Below are 18414 nucleotides of genomic sequence, written 5' to 3'. Positions count from 1 at the left end.
CACAAAATTTGATCAGAGTCGAATGAAAACTATTTGAGTTCAAGGGGCTAACCTTTGACCCTGCCTTGTGACTCATCTATGACCGATTGCTTTTAAAATTTGTCCAGTTCTCTCTTTCCCCTCCTTCCACCTTCATAACATTTTTGGTCAAAGTTGGGTTTAACTTTCTGAATTAATTTTGCCTTTTCTTCTGATCTATAACTTTAAAATTTTTGCTCAAACTTTAATCACCTGTTCCTCTGATGGTCTTTAGTTATTATGTAAACTTTTTTGCAGCTTCATGCAGATGTAAACAGACACACAGATAGGAAGACAAACAGGCTGGAGAAACACATAACCCCCACACATTTTCACGTGCGGGTGTAATTGTGAAGCTACATTGAGAAGCGTCGATGAGGTGAAGCCAGGATTTCGGGGGCTTCAATGGTGAGTGAATGAGTATGTGGCTCATTTCACTGGCTATAGTCTTGAATAGCTTTCGAAATACCATGGTTTATTTTTCGGTTCCTTCCTTTCTGACCCCTGCCTCATCTCACCTGCTGGTGGGAAAAGAAAACCAGATGATGATGATGACTGATGATGGTAATAATGATAGTAATTGATGATGATGATTGATGATAATGATGATTGATAAGTGGTGATGATGACTGATGATGGTTGATGATGACTGATTGATGACGATGATGATGATGATGATGATTGATGCTGCTGCTGCTGCTGCTGATAGAGGAATAGGAAGAATACTAAACTTTCACATTACCTTAGTCACCTGTGTAGATTTTTAGAGCTGGGTAGGTTAGACACAGCCTTTATAAACCACCTTCACAACGAGATAGCCTTCCTCTATCCATCATCCATCTGTCTGTCTCATTAGGAGGAACGAGGCGACCCATTGGCATCATATGTGGAAAAAACCCTGAGACATAAACCCTGAGACATAAATCCTCAGACATAAACCCTCAGACATAAACCCTCAGACATAAACCCTCAGACATAAACCCCCAGACATAAACCTCAGACATAAACCATCAGACATAAACCATCAGACATAAACTCTCAGACATAAACCCTCAGACACAAACCTTCAGACATAAACCCTCAGACATAAACCCTGAGACACAAACCCTCAAATATAAAACCCTGAGACACAAACCCTGAGACATAAACGCTCAGACATAAACCTCAGACATAAATCCTTAGACATAAACTCTCAGACACAAAACCTCAGACATAAACCCTGACATAAACCCTCAGACACAAACCCTCAGACATAAACCTTCAGACATAAACCCTCAAACATAAACCCTCAGACATAAACCCTCAGACATAAACCCTCAGACACAAACCCTCAGACATAAACCCTGACATAAACCCTCAGACACAAACCCTCAGACACAAACCCTGACATAAACCCTCAGACACAAACCCTCAGATATAATCCCTCAGACATAAACCCTCAGACATAAACCCTCAGACATAAACCCTCAGACACAAACCCTCAGACATAAACCCTGACATAAACCCTCAGACACAAACCCTCAGACACAAACCCTGACATAAACCCTCAGACACAAACCCTCAGACATAAACCCTCAGACACAAACCCTCAGACACAAACCCTTAGACATAAACCCTTAGACATAAACCCTTAGACACAAACCATCAGACATAAACCCTCAGATATAAACCCTCAGACATAAACCCTCAGACACAAACCATCAGACATAAACCCTCAGATATAAACCCTCAGACATAAACCCTCAGACATAAACCCCCTTCTGGTTGATAGAGCTTAACCCGCTAAACCACCAGGCGTATTGTGGCTATATTGTTACCGAGAAGAGTAAGGTTTCTTGGATTGAAAAATTTCGCCCGTTCCTAATTGGAGAGTCCCTTTATAACAGTGCTACATCGAGTGGGTGGATGGTGAACATCCCCACTGAAGACTGAGTGATGATATTTTTTCGCCCAGTTAAAGTGAACAAAGTATAGCAATTGCAGTAGTAGTAGTAGTAGTAGCAGGAGTAGCAGCAGCAGCAGCAGTAGTAGTAATAGTAGTAGTAGCAGCAGTAGTAGTAGTAGTAGTAATAGTAGTAGTAATAGTAGTAGTAGTAGTAGTAGTAGTAATAGTAATAGTAATAGTAGTAGTAGTAGTAGTAGTAGAAGTAGTAGTAGTAGTAAAAGTAGTAGTAGTAGTAGTGGAGGAATGAATATCAAGCAAAGAATCATCACCTTCAGTACGAGAGATGCATGTATGAACCCACTGGACTGATTGCTGAAGTTTCCCCTCTCCTGCAGCCCACCATCCTTTTGGTAATGTCAGTGCCACCACATGAAGGAGGCTCTCTCCAGCACCAAAATGGATGGATGGAGGCTGCTTTTAATCCCTTCTGTTGGACACCCTTCTTGTTCTCAATTAAACCGTTCAGAGGCAGGCAGAACACAATTATAAAGGCGTCATCGTACTGAAGGATCAACACAGCAGCTTCAGCAACAGGTATATGCAATAATTTTATAATTTGCTAATATTGTTGAGTATAAATTTGCGATGATCGTTGTTGCAAGTTTACAACTCTGATATGAACAACCTTGTGCAAACTCAACACACTAATTAACCCTTTAATCGCACTAATTTTAAGTCTTAACATGTACTAATCTTTTATACTTGTATGGTCTAATATTTTACCCACAGCTTGGCTCGCTGGTGTATGGTAAGGGTAGGGTAGAGGGCAGACGGGGTGGGGGTGGGGGGTAGCCAGGAGCAGGGAGGGTCATGGGGCAAGCTTAGGTGGGTTAGGCAGCAGAGTTATGGTCAACTAGGTTGGCTTTCTAGGCCGGGTAAAGTTAGGCGTGGTAGTCTTAGGTCATCTATTAGCTTACTTCGTTGATGTTGGTTGTATGGTTGTCCGGCCGGACATGTCTGTGGTTGTCGTTGTTGGATGTTGGACACGACAGTTTGTCTGAGCGGCGATACACCACCAACGGAGGAGCGACAGCATCAGCAGCAGCAGCATCGTCGTTGTCCTCGTCGTCATCAGTAGTAGCAGTAGCAGCAGCAGCAGCAGCAGTAACTTCAGCGATGAGACAGGTAACTGGATGATCCTGAAATGGAACTGAAATTAGCCAAATATAACACATGACAGAAATTTCAATTTTGAATAATGGTTGAATATTAATTTTGACAAGTAAAGACCTAAACACCTAATGTACATAACATATATATTTTTCTGAATGTGTATATGTTGCTTTATTTTGATATAAGACAGCACTAAAAGCAGATTAGGTTTTGATAATTATGTAGTTTTGACAGAGGAGCACAGAAGAGAGGAGATCCATCGTGGACCGACCAGCTTCCTGAACCCGATGTGCTGAGAGGGAGCGAGGACGGAAGAGGGGTGGTGGATCAGGACGGACGAGCGAGGGAGCGAGGACGGAGGGAAGAAAGAGAGAGGACGGATGGAGGAGCTAGGATGGGCGAGGGAGCGAGGAGATAAGACCCACGAGGGAGCGAGCTACTACATCAACGGGATGCTGGTGTGTAAGCTGTTGGCAACCTTTCCCTTGTGACCGTATTCTCGTTAGCTCAGTAGGATATCTCTAGTCCGTTTACCCTAACCTGACAAATATCCATAATCTGTTCGTGCTCAGTCGATAGCTAAGTGTAATCAGACTGGAGACTTTGGTAATCAAGGTTACTTCCTACCTTTTAGCGTAAGTCCATCGAATTTCTTGTAGCCACGACATACGTAATGAAATAGTTAATATATTACACATACCAGTAAAGGTGTGAGTGGTAAAGGCAGGTGAAAACAGGCTATAGCATCACGTTACTTGTAGGTGCTAAATGTTACTCTTCTACTTTACTTTGGCACTGTTTAGATGCTGGACAAAACGTATAGGAAGATGTTAAGGCACAATTATGCAAAACAAATCGTGAAGCCAGAGGTATTAAAGAAATCTAATCTCATGATAACGTCACTATGCTATCATTTATATATACTGAATTAAGACAACTGATAAAGAATTATAACTGAGAACTGTTGCTGTGACTGTGTTAATCTTACAGACTGATGCAGACGACGCACCTATGACGAAAGGCGGGACCTGCAGCGTCGGCGTGGGGGTGTTACGTCGAAGTGGGGCTTGCTGGGTCGGCGTTGGGCTTACTGGGTCGGCGTGGGCTTGTAGCGTCGGAGTGGGACTGCAACGTCGGCGTGGAGCTGAAGTGCTGGTGTGGGACTGCAGCAAATACGTCGACAGCAGCTACAATGGTAAGCAATAAGTTTTCTGTCTTTTGCTAAAGTTTGTTCATAAGATTGCTAGCTTGTACCTTCAACTTGACACCAAACACTAAGCAAGCCAAAGAGAAAATTAGTGAAAAATATACGACCAACAAAATTACATAATTCACTTCTATGGAGATGTAACGTGTTATAAAAAGTTCTGTCTGTCTGCTCATGCGTAAGTTGAAAACCACATTTCAGTTTCCTGCATTTAAACCTTTAAAAGTGCATTGCATGATATTGTAAAGAACATTCCCATAAAATAACTTATTATATAACTTAGAAGAATTGATGCAGCAGTGTTCATGTTCTGCAGGGATGCAGGCGGAGTACCTACCAAGTTGGGGAAGAGGAGGCAGCTGTGATGTGGGCTGGAGCTGTGGCATGGGCGGGGGCTGTGGCATGGGCAGGAGCTGTTGCATGGGCAGGGGCTGTGGCATGGGCAGGAGCTGTGGCATGGGCGGGGGCTGTGGCATGGGCAGGAGCTGTGGCATGGGCGGGGGCTGTGGCATGGGCAGGAGCTGCGGCATGGGCGGGAGCTGTGGCATGGGCAGGAGCTGTGGCATGGGCGGGAGCTGTGGCATGGGCAGGAGCTGTGGCATGGGCAGGAGCTGTGGCATGGGCAGGAGCTGTGGCATGGGCGGGGGCTGTGGCATGGGCAGGAGCTGTGGCATGGGCGGGAGCTGTCGGCGTGGGTGAGAACTTTGTGGCCGGTGGAAGGTTCTGATGCTGCAGTGGTAAGGAATATTTGCAGTATCACAAATCTTTTATTTGGTGACCTAATAATATCTTCAAATATCAGCATGTGTAACTAAAACATCCATGTGCATACAAACACCTTAAGAGAACTGCTGCTGAGACTACGTTCATCTTGCAGGGGGTGAGAAGCTGCAGAGACAGAGCTGTGATGTCACCAGGATTAGATGAAGACGGGAGATGAAGCGTCAGCGTCGGGAACTGTGGAAGCTGTAAATGGTTAGACGTATTTTAGTGTTATCTGAATCTACCCCCTGGGGGTAGGGTTTTTTTTCAAGAATACTCCCCCAGTATCCCTGCTTGTCGTAAAAGGTGACTAAAAGGGTTGGCGGAGGGTTAGTGCCCCTCCCCGGAAAACAACTAACTAAAAAAACAAACAATAACCCTCGGACAAGGACTGACCAAACGATGACGACCAAGGACCGGACAAACGACATGGTTATCGGAACGTGGAATGTAAGGGGAGCGAATGATGAGGTGAAAGAGAGAGATTGTCCAGGTGCTTGAGGGTGCGAAAGTGGATGTATGTGGAATAACTGAAACAAAATGGAGAGGAGAAAGTTTGAGAGAATGGGAGTATGGATGGGGTATATGTGCAGGAGTAGGTGAGAATGAGAGGGCAAAGGAAGGAGTATGTATAGTTCTGAGTAAAAGATGGAAGAAGAGCATAAGACAGTATGGATCAGTTGGGTCAAGGATTGTATGGGTAAAGTTGAAAGTTGGAATACAAATGTGGGCGATTGTGTGTGTGAATGAAAGGAAGGCAATGATTGATTATGTGTGTGTGAATGAAAGGATGCGAAGATGTGTAATGGATGCAAGAGTTTATGGAGGTTGGGGGAGTGGACTTTCTGACCACTACTTGGTGGTGGCCAGAATTAGAATTCAAGTAAGGTGGAGGAATAGAAGAAGAGAAAGACGAGAGGAAGGAGTAGTTGCAAGGAGAGTGGAAAGGTTACAAGAGGATGAGAAAAAGGCAGAGTATAAGAGAGAAGTGGAGGAACGATTGGGCAAATATGAATTGGAGCAGATGGGAGACGTGGAAGGTGTGTGTAAGATATTTACAGAAGAAATATGTGCAGCCTGTGGTGTGGTGTGTGGAAGGAAGAGAAGACGGAGAGGGGTGCAAGGAACAGCGTGGTGGAGTGAAGAGGTGAGACAGGCTGTGGCACAAAAGAAGAAAGCATACAAAGAATGGATGAGAAATAGGGGCGTGGAAGAAGTTGAGAGGCGGAAGGGAGAGTTATATGTAGAAAGAAAGAGAGAGGTGAAAAGATTAGTAAGAGAGAGTAAGAAGAGAGTGGATGAGGAATTTGGAAGGAATTTGAGTGTAAAGTGGAGAGACTGTAAGAAAATGTTCTGGAAAGAGGTGAAAAGAGTAAGACAGGGTGGAAGTGAAGTTAGCAGAGGAGTGAAAGATAAAAATGGTAGATTACTAGTGGAGAAGGGAGAAAAAGTGAGCATATGGAGAGAACACTTTAAGGAACTGTTGAACATAGAGGATGGAAGTAATGCGAATATAAGTGGCTGGGGAATGGCTGGGAGAAGGAGGGAGGTGAGAAGACAGGAAGAAATCAGTAGGACAGAAGTTGTGGAAGCAATGAAGAAAGTTAAATTGGGGAAAGCCCCAGGAATTGATGGAGTGTGTGGTGAAATGCTGAAGCATGGGGGAGAGATAGTAGTAGAATGGATGTGGAAGATGTGAAGATTGGCCTGGGAGGAAGGTAGAGTCCCGGAGGATTGGAAATCAGGTATAATTATTCCCTTGTACAAAGGAAAAGGGGAAAAAAAAGTGTGTGGTAATCATAGGGGCATTTGTCTTCTTAGTATACTAGGAAAAGTGTATGGTAGGATACTTATTGACAGAGTTAGAGAAAGAACAGAGAAATTAGTTGGAGAAGAACAGGGAGGCTTTAGGAAGGGAAGAGGTTGTGTAGATCAGATATTCATTCTTAGATCTTTAGTGGAAAAGTTTCTAGAGAAGGGAAAGAAGTTGTATGCAGCTTTCATGGATTTGGAGAAAGCATATGACAGGGTGGATAGACAAGGATTGTGGAAAGTGTTAAGAATATATGGAGTAGATGGGAGGTTGTTGAATGCTGTGAAGAGTATGTACGATGGTGCGAAGGCTGCAGTGAGTGTGGATGGTGAACTAAGTGAATTTTTCTCTTCGAAAGTTGGGTTGAAACAGGGATGTGTCATGTCTCCATGGTTGTTCAATCTGTACATGGATGAGGTAATAAAAGAGGTACAAGGTAGGGTAGTGAATGTTGGAGTGGCCCTGGTGAGAGAGGATAGTGTTTGGAAACTCCCTGTACTGTTGTTTGCAGATGATACTGTGTTGTTGAGTGAAGACGAAGGGGAGCTGCAAGGCTTGGTGGATAAGTTTGGGAGTGTGGGTAAGAAACGGAATCTAAAGGTGAATGAAGGGAAGAGTAAAGTGATGGTCTTTGAGAGAGGTGAAGTCAGTGAATGTACAGCGAGGTTGGATGGTGAGGAATTGGAAAATGTGAGTACATTTAAGTACTTGGGTAGTGTGATGAGTAAGGATGGAGGTTTGGAGGGTGAAGTGCTTGAAAGGGTACAGCAGGGGAGAAAGGTTGCTGGTTCTTTGAAAGCAGTGATAAGAAACAGGGAAGTGAACATGGAAGTGAAAAAGTTACTACATGACAGTATTGTGATACCAACTCTAACGTACAAAAGTGAAGCTTGGACGTTGTTGGAAGGACACAAGTCAAGAGTGAGAGCAGTGGAAATGAGTTATTTAAGAGGAGCCTGTGGAGTCACATGGAGAGACAGGCTGACGAATGAGGATATAAAGGAGCATTGTGGTGTGGATGTGGATGTGATAGGAAGCGTTATGAGGAACACACTGAGGTGGTTTGGCCATGTGGAGAGGATGGAGGGTGAAAGACTGACGAAGAGAGTGTATGTGAGTGAGGTGGAGGGGGGAAGAGGGAGGGGGAGGCCGAGGATGAGATGGAGGGATGGGGTGGAGAGGTATATGAGAGAGGGGGGTGTGAGTTGGGAGCAGGGCAGTGACATGGCGGGGGACAGGGCGACTTGGAGGCGATTTGTTTGTGGCCACCCCAAACGGGATTGAGGCGTCTGGCAATAGATAGATAGATAGATAGATCAGTTAAATATGTGCATGACAGTGAAAATAAGCAGCCATTTATATACAGATAACTATTTCAAGTAATACGATCATCTTTCAGGCGGATCCTGAGGACCTTTGGCAGAGTACAGACCTGAGATGCTAATGGCAGACGCACTGGTGGTGAAAGTGTTAAGGCCCTCTCCCACTTCGGCGTAAATAGGCACGGTGAAGCCACGATGAAAATCGTGGCTGAAGTCGGTGATGTGTCGACGATTCTGACCAAGAATCGTGGTGTCGGCGTAATACCTGCGACACCAGTACGACAAAACGCCGAAACCTCGGCGGAGTATACGATATAACTGGCGACTAGTAGCCGACATATCGCTGATATGTCGGCGTAATGCACAAGCATTATTCTAAATTCAAATTTTAACGTTTTTTTTTATGGCAACTCAATGGCGATAAAGGTACAACGGCGGCGTGCTGTCGACGATGTATCGTCGATGTGTCGGTGAATGCATCGCACGCACCTCGCAGACAAAACGCCGAGGCCATCGCAGGTGCCTCGCCGTCATCGGTGTATTTAAGGCGATTAATCGACGGTTCATCCGCGAAATGTCGGCGATATATCACCGACATTCATAAGATGAAATATTACTGTCGCACAACCCGGTACATATCGTACGGTTTACGTAGGCTATGTCGTATTAACCTCACCGATGCATCGCCGATACATTGCCGACGCTTAGCCATATGACCGTATGACATCTCAACATTTTTTTTCACCGCCGATGCCTCGCCGATGTCGGCGATCATACGCGGTTTATACGCAGGGTAATCGCCGATGTCGCCGAGGCGTCGCCTTATTATTTACGACTAATCTGCGAAATTTTACAAAATCGTGGAGGGCCACGACGTTTTCATGCAGCATGAAAACGTCGTGGTCCCCCACGACAAATTTCCACCTCGTGCGACGTATCGGCGCCATGCCACGAATGGACAAGATTTTGATGACGAATACCCACGATTAGGGATTTTTGACACATCGTGACTTTATCTTCCACACTTTCACCGAAGTGGGAGAGGGCCTTTAGAGTCTGTGGAAGTGTCTTCGGGACTTGTCGGGGACGTGTACGAACTTTGTCGGGGCCTGTCGGGGTCTGTGTGGGCGTCGTCGGGACCAGTGGGAGCGTCGTCGGGGCCTGTGGGAGCGTCGTCGGGGCCTGTGCAACCTATGGTATTGCTGACAGCTGCAATGACGAACAGTTTTGTTGACATAGGTAATCTTGTTGGCATAATGGACTTAGTACCTCTTCCTAAGTGATTTACTTGTCACTTTAGTACTTCTGTGTGCAATATAGATATACTTAAGCATAGATGAAATTGTCATTAAATACTTTGCAACAATAACATTAAAGTATCATTACTGTCATAAGGAAGAGATATTACTGAAATAGACCAACAAGATTACCGCTCAGGTTCCATGTCCAGTTATAGATGGTGAGTAATTATGGGAAAAAAAAAAAGTTTATGTTGCAGATGAAATAACTCTGAAATAGCTTATCGGACTCAAGATCTGTCTATTCACCAACACTGGTATTACAGGGAGGGACGTGTGACCAGAAATGTACTGTACATTCACTTCCTGAGGTGGTCAGAACAGCAAAAAAGGCACTACGAGAGGAAGCCAGAGGACGAGATGAGCAAAGAATACAAGATATTATGCATCGGTCACAAGAAGTCAGATATAATGAGAGGATAACTGAACCGGGATGCCAGAGGAATGTTGACATTTCATCACGCCAAGTACAGTTTAGTTATTGCTTTTGATACAGGTATGGCATATGATTGATTATACTGTTTTATATAATGATTATACTTTTGCATACGTTGATCGGTAATTTAGTTTCGTCTCCAAAATGCTTACATGTCTCGGCCATGAAATTATTCTGAGTTAAATAAGATATAGTTCAGTACAAATATTAAAGAACAGAAAATCTCCATAGAGAGCCTTTTCAACGTTCTTGGTTGTTATTTTGCAATTATTTAGGAATATTTTGCTTCAATCAAATTTTCATTGCTGCCTTTAAACTAAACTGCTGGTTTCTTGAAGTTGTAGGTATTAATGTTTTGAAAAAATGTTGGAATCAAGCTGCCATAATGAATGGCTGTATCTGATATGCTTATTTTAGGAGGTGATACACAAATTAAGTTTGGCAAAAAACTGAATCCCTGTCTTGACTGTTGAGTTGTTACATGATTAACACTGAACCCTATGCCAATTACGAAAAAGTGCTATGGATGTGTAACACCGTCGTAGTCTGCCTATGAGCTATGTAATATGGCCGCAAAAGAACAAAAATCTCTCAAATCGACGAATAAACTGTAGGAGTAAATAAAATGCCTACTTGGAAGGTGGAGTGAAGGCCTACGATGCTGAAGAGAATCAGATGATGGAAGGACACCGGTGATGATGACCATTGGAGGGACGATGCTGACCGTGACCATGGGAGAGATGATGCTGACCGTGACCTTGGAAGGCGATGATGACAGCGACAGTGGGAGGGACTTCAACAAAGAACCTCATCTGAAGTGAAGATTAGGTAAGTACTTCGCAAAACACTATGTACAATGAGACAATAAAACAAGGGAAAAATACCTAGTACAGTAATTGACAAAGCCAAAATAATGTAAACATATATGACGATAAAATAAGTGTGGATATTTTCAACAAAGCTGCAGACCGAAATAACGAATACACTGTTATAAATCCTGCTAATTTTATACGGTATTTACAGGTGTTATATCATCCATCTTGTGCTACTTCAACATACTCTTCGATGCCGCCGATACCCAGTCTTGAATTTACCCCTCCGAGGATGCGTTGCCTACCCTGCAATATCCTCCTCTTTATTATCCGGTAATGTACGAGGACTTTCAACTTCACAATATTTTAGTTGACTTTACACCAATCAGTGATTAGTCAGGATGTGGCAGATTTAGTTCACGATTATGTATAGCCCCAAACACTCGGCCTTCAGTTAATCATATGTATGCCTTGATCAGCCTTTAGTCATCGTCAGTTCTGTCATAGGGTCGTATCATTTTAAAAGAGCGCCAGGGTGTAGTCATGATCCATTTTATTTACTTCTTGAAATGTAATAAATGTCTGGCTTTTCTGTATCGTTGTTGACTACACTATATTGCGGAATCCAGGCTGATTACACTAATTAAAGGTGTTCTATAAATAACTCTAAAACGTTATGGATTTGCTTACTCCTTTGTGCTTTTTTTTAATAACATCGTTTGCCTCTCTTGTCAGCTGGTTAGCTAAGTCCTACCTCATCACTGGACCTTTATAAATTCATATCACGCCCCGTCCTGAATACTTAACCATCTTCCCGCTTTGTTACACCCCCAGTCAGTCACGCAGTCACAGGCCCAGTCACTCTACAGTCACTGCTTCCGCCTCTCAGTACCTTTAACCAATAAACTCACTGATCAGCAGTCGGCACAGCTAGTCAGTCTACATTCTAGTCGATCACATTCACTCTAGTCAATCCACACTCTTTATCACTTCATCCTTATGATTCAGCCCACATCCATCACTACAAACCCTTACTGATTTACTCCATATCCTCCAGTACTATAAAACCCTTACTGTCCGTCGGTACAGCTTTAATCAGTCCACAACCCTACTGACCCAGTCAGTCCACAGCCCTACTGACCCAGTCAGTCAACAGCCCTACTGACCCAGTCAGTCCACAGCCCTACTGACCCAGTCATTCCACAGCCCTACTGACTCACTCAGTCCACAGCCCTACTGACTCAGTCAGCTCACAGCCCTACTGACCCAGTCAGCTCACAGCCCTACTGACCCAGTCAGTCCACAGCCCCACTTACCCGTGTGTCCACACCCTATGTTAGTCCTCATCATCAGTCAGTCATTGATAGTAGGTCAGTTCAATCAATAAACACGTCAGTGACTCACACCCACAACCAGCCAGTCGTCCAACACCCATGGACAGTCCCCACCTTCAAAAACTCAGGTAGTCCACACCCACTATCACCACAAACACTTACTGATTCAGTCCACAGCCTCCATCACGACATGCCTGTACTGACTCAGTCCACAGCCTGTAAACCCCTGTCAGTCCACAGCCTTGTAAACCTCTTTCAGTCCAGTTTATGATCCATCAGTCCAACTCCTTAGCCAATCAGACTCCCCAGTTAAATTTCACTGTCAGATCGTCAGTCAATGCCCAATGTCAGTCAGTCCACACCCTGTCACAGTTCACACCCTGTCACAGTCCACCCTGACACTCAGTCAACACCCTGTCACTCAGTTCACACCGTCACGCAGTTCACACCCAGTCACTCAGTTCACATCCAGTCACTCAGTTCACACCCTGTCACAGACCACACTCTAGCAACATCAGTCAGTCAACATCAGTCATTTTAATCCTTCAGTCATTTGTCATTAGTCAGCCAATCTAGTCAGTCCACAGTCCAATCCAGTTAGTCCAAAGTCCACTCTACTTAGTCCACATCCAGTCTACTTAGTCCACATCCAGTCTACTTAGTCCACAGTCCAGTCTACTTAGTCCACAGTCCAGTCCGATCAGTTCACAATCCAGTCCAATCAGTCCACAATCCAATCCAATCAGTCCACAGTCCAATCCAATCAGTCCACAGTTAAAGCCACTCAGTGCAGTCTAATCGATTCCACACCCACAATACAGTCCAATCTACGTCTTTAGTCCAGCCCAGTTCAGTCCACACCCACAGTCCAGCCAGTCCACACCCACAGTCCAGCCAGTCCAAACCCACAGTCCAGCCAGTCCACACCCACAGTCCAGCCAGTCCACACCCACAGTCCTGCCAGTCCACACCCACAGTCCAGCCAGTCCACACCCACAGTCCAGCCAGTCCACACCCATAGTCCAGCCAGTCCACACCCACAGTCCAGTTTACTTCATTTAATCTACACCCACCGTCGGTTCAGTTCAGTTAATCCACATCGACAATACAGTCCAGTTCAGTTATTATTATTCACACACATAATTCAGTCCGGTTCACTCTACACCCCTTGTCCAGTCCAGTACTATTTAGTCAATTCACACTGAGGTCCAGTCCAGTCCATACCCACAGTCCAGTCCAGTCCAGTCCAGTCCACACCCACAGTCCAATCCAGTCCACACCCACACACACAATCCAGTCCAGTCAGTCAGTCCACACCCCAGTCCAGCCCAGTCAGTCCACACCCAGAGTCCACTCCAGTCAGTCAGTCCACACCCACACACACAATCCAGTCCAGTCAGCCAGTCCACACCCCAGTCCAGCCCAGTCAGTCCACACCCAGAGTCCACTCCAGTCAGTCAGTCCACACCCAGAGTCCACTCCAGTCAGTCAGTCCACACCCAGAGTCCACTCCAGTCAGTCAGTCCACACCCCCAGTCCAGTCCAGTCAGTCAATCCACACCCCAGTCCAGTCCAGTCAGTCAGTCCACACCCCCAGTTCAGTCCAGTCAGTTATTCCACACCCACAGTCCAGTCCAGTCAGTCATTCCACACCCACAGCCCAGTCCAGTCAGTCACCCCAGTCCAGTCCAGTCAGTCAGTTCATTCTCCTAATCCATCCAGTCAGTAAGTCCACACCCTCAGTCCAGTTCAGTCCAGTCCAGTCAGTTCACACCCAGAGTCCAGCTGGCCAGCCAGTCCACACCCCACTTCAGTCCAGTCAGTCAGTCCACACCCCCAACCCAGTCCAGCCAGTCAGTCCACATCCATAGTCCACTCCAGTTCAGTCCAGTTAATCCACACTCAAACAATTCAGTCCAGTTAAGTCCTCATTTTCAGTTCACTCCAGTCCAGTTCAGTTAATCCAGACCCACAGTCCAGTCGTTGAGTTAATCAGTTAGTCCACACCGTCATTCCACACAGTCAGTCCACACCCAAAGTCAGTCAGTCCACACATTTAGCTGATTCAGGTAGACCACATCCTCAGTCTTCACTTCCTGTCAGTATTCGTTTTACCAGTTAGTCAGTCAGTACCTTTGTCAGTACAGGCCTAGTACTTGTATACGTTAACTGACTGTCATTATATTTACTGATTCAGTTGGTCCAGTTAAGCTTTACGCCCACGGAGAGACAACTCTGTGAAATGTTTGAGTCTTTAATCCATATACTAAAGTGTGTTTTTTTTAAGCTTCCTACCCTCCACGTGCCACTTACCACCTGCCATCCACTTACCACCTGCCACCTACCACCTGCCACTTAATGCCTGCCATCTACCACCTGCCACATACCAACTGCCACTTACCACCTGCCACTTACCACCTGCCATCCACTTACCACCTGCCACCTACCACCTGCCACTTAATGCCTGCCATCTACCACCTGCCATCTACCACCTGCCATCTACCACCTACCATCTACCACCTGCCACCTACCACCTGCCACCCACCTGCCAACTAGCTCATACCCTCCTACCACCCACCTGCCACCTACCTGCCATTTCCCACCTGACCATTACCATCTGCTCTCCCACCACCCACCTGCCACCTCCCACCACCCACCTGCCACCTTCCATCACCCACCTGCCACTACCCAACCACATGCCAACTACAACCCACCTTCCACTCCCTGCCTACCACTCACCTGACAGGTACCGTACCACTAGCCTTGCCACCTACCTGCCACCTGCCAACTGCCACCTACCTGCCACCTGCCAACTACCACCTACCTGCCACCTGCCAACTGCCACCTACCTGCCACCTGCCAACTACCACCTACCTGCCACCTGCCAACTGCCACCTACCTGCCACCTGCCAACTACCATCTATCTGCCACCTGCCAACTACCACCTACCTGCCACCTGCAAACTGCAACCTTCCTGCCACCTGCCAACTACCTCCTGCCACCTGCCACCTTCCCGCCACCTGTCAACTACCACCTGCCAACTGCCACCCTCCTGCCACCTGCCAACAACCACCTGCCACCTGCCAACAGCCACCTGCCGTGAGATGTGCAGGCAAACGCAAGCCTGCACACACACACACACACACACACACACACACACACTCCGCAGCCACATCAAATAATACACTCCTCACCCAACCCCATACACAGTACATCCATCCACCCACCCACCCACCCACTCACACACCCACCCACCCACCCACCCACACACCCACACACACACACACACACACACACACACACACACACACACACACACACACACACACACACACACACACACACACACACACACACACACACACACTGCAAATACACCAAACCATACATCCCCCTCCCCTCCCCCCACATACACAACACATACATCCACCCACCCACCCACTCACCCACACACACACACACACACACACACACACTGCAAATACACCAAACCATACATCCCCCTCCCCTCCCCCCACATACACAACACATACATCCACCCACCCACCCACTCACCCACACACACACACACACACACACACACACACTCACTAACTAATTCTGTTATGGTGCTTAATGGCAGGAAGATGTGTGTATGTCTGCGATGGTGTGGTGAGGTGGGTAGGTTGCCATGGTAACACAGACTCCCTGCACCAGCCAAGACCATGCGTATTGCCCACTGAGTCTCGCACTTTATATAAAACATCTTTGTTCTCATATTCAATGAAAATATTACTGTTTTTTCATCACAGTACGGTTGAACATACTCGGACTTAAATTGTAAAAACGATCAATGAATATTAAAGTTTTCTGTGGCAAGAAATGAAGCGAAAAAGGTGTTTGGTGGTGGGGTGGAGTGGGTGTCTAGCGGTGCATTGTGGTGAGACACACATGCACCCACAGGCACATAATAACACACACACACACACACACACACACACACACACACACACACACACACACACACACACACAGAATACTCTCTAATGGAGCTTGTTGGTGGGGAAATTTGTGTATGTAACTGTGGCGGAGTAGGTGAGAATGAGAGGGCAAAGGAAGGAGTATGTATAGTTGTGAGTAAAAGATGGAAGAGGAGCATAAGACAGTATGGATCAGTTGGGTCAAGGATTGTGTGGGTAAAGTTGAAAGTTGGAATACAAATGTGGGCGACTGTGTGTGTGTATGCGCCAACGCAAGATCGTGCTAGAAGAGTGAGAGAAGAGTTTTGGACAAATGTGGAAGTGTGCATGGAAAAGTTTGGAAGGAATGAGAGAGTGTTTTTCATTGGTGATATGAATGGTAAAGTTGGGAATGTGAAGGTGGATGGAATAGTTGGTGAGTGGGGTGTGCCTGCTGAGATAGATGAGAATGGGAGTGCGTTAGTGGACATTTGTGCTGGGAGGGGGTTGGTGATAGCCAATACCCTCTTCAGGCATAAAATGATCCACAGGTATACATGGCGAGTGATGAGAAGGGAGGGTGGTGAACTCAATGAAAGGAAGGCAATGATTGATTATGTGTGTGTGGATGAAAGGATGCGAAGATGTGTAAAGGATGCAAGAGTGTATAGAGGATGGGGGAGTGGACTTTCTGACCACTACTTGGTGGTGGCCAGAATTAGAATGCAAGTAAGATGGAGGAATAGAAGAATGGAAAGACGAGAGGAAGGAGTAGTTGCAAGGAGAGTGGAAAGGTTACAAGAGGATGAGAAAAAGGCAGAATATAAGAGAGAAGTGGAGGAACGATTGGGCAATTATGAAGTGGAGCAGATGGGAGACGTGGAAGGTGTGTGTAAGATATTTACAAAAGAAATATGTGCAGCATGTGATGTGGTGTGTGGAAGGAAGAGAAGACGGAGGGGGGTGCAAGGAACAGCGTGATGGACTGAAGAGGTGAAACAGGCTGTGGCACAAAAGAAGAAAGCATACAATGAATGGATGAGAAACAGGGGCGTGGAAGAAGTTGAGAGGCGGAAGAGAGAGTTATATATGGAAATAAAGAGAGAGGTGAAAAGATTAGTAAGAGAGAGTAAGAAGAGCGTGGATGAGGAATTTGGAAGGAATTTGAGTGTAAAGTGGAGGGACTGTAAGAAAATGTTCCGGAGAGAAGTGAAAAGAGTAAGACAGGGTGGAAGTGAAGTTAGCAGGGGAGTGAAAGATAAAAATGGTAGATTATTAGTGGAGAAGGGAGAAAAAGTGAACAGATGGAGAGAACACTTTAAGGAATTGTTGAGCGTAGAGGATGGAAGTAATGCGAGTATAAGTGGCTGGGGAATGGCTGGGAGGAGGAGGGAGGTGAGAAGACAGGAAGAAATCAGTAGGATAGAAGTTGTGGAAGCAATGAAGAAAGTTATATCGGGGAAAGCCCCAGGAACTGATGGAGTGTGTGGTGAAATGCTGAAGCATGGGGGAGAGATAGTAGTAGAATGGATGTGGAAGATGTGCAGATTGCCCTGGGAGGAAAGTAGAGTCCCGGAGGATTGGAAATCAGGTATAATTATTCCCTTGTACAAAGGAAAAGGGGAAAAAGAAGTGTGTGGTAATCATAGGGGCATTTGTCTTCTTAGTATACTAGGAAAAGTGTATGGTAGGATACTTATAAACAGAGTTAGAGAAAGAACAGAGAAATTAGTTGGAGAAGAACAGGGAGGCTTTAAGAAGGGAAGAGGTTGTGTAGATCAAAAATTCATTCTTAGATCTTTAGTGGAAAAGTTTCTAGAGAAGGGAAAGAAGTTGTATGCGGCTTTCATGGATCTGGAGAAAGCATATGACAGGGTGGATAGACAAGGATTGTGGAAAGTGTTAAGAATATATGGAGTAGATGGGAAGTTGTTGAATGCTGTGAAGAGTATGTACGATGGTGCGAAGGCTGCAGTGCGTGTGGATGGTGAACTAAGTGAATTTTTCTCTTTGAAAGTTGGTTTGAAACAGGGATGTGTCATGTCTCCATGGTTGTTCAATCTGTACATGGATGGGGTAATAAAAGATGTACCAGGTAGGGTAGTGGATGTTGGAGTGGCCCTGGTGAAAGAGGATAGTGTTTGGAAACTCCCTGTACTGTTGTTTGCAGATGATACCGTGTTGTTGAGTGATGATGAAGGGGAGCTGCAAGGCTTGGTGGATGAGTTTGAGAGAGTGTGTAAGAAACGGAATCTAAAGGTGAATGTAGGGAAGAGTAAATTGATGGTCTTTGAGAGAGGTGACGTTAGTGAATGTACAGCGAGGTTGGATGGTGAGGAATTGGAAAATGTGAGTACGTTTAAGTACTTGGGTAGTGTGATGAGTAAGGATGGAGGTTTGGAGGGTGAAGTGCTTG

The sequence above is a fragment of the Coenobita brevimanus genome, chromosome 11 (assembly GCF_032717465.1).
Source record: "Coenobita brevimanus isolate Jiangsu-jjx chromosome 11, ASM3271746v2, whole genome shotgun sequence".
Classification (NCBI taxonomy): Eukaryota; Metazoa; Arthropoda; class Malacostraca; order Decapoda; family Coenobitidae; genus Coenobita; species Coenobita brevimanus.
Note: the sequence above shows the minus strand (reverse complement) of the source record.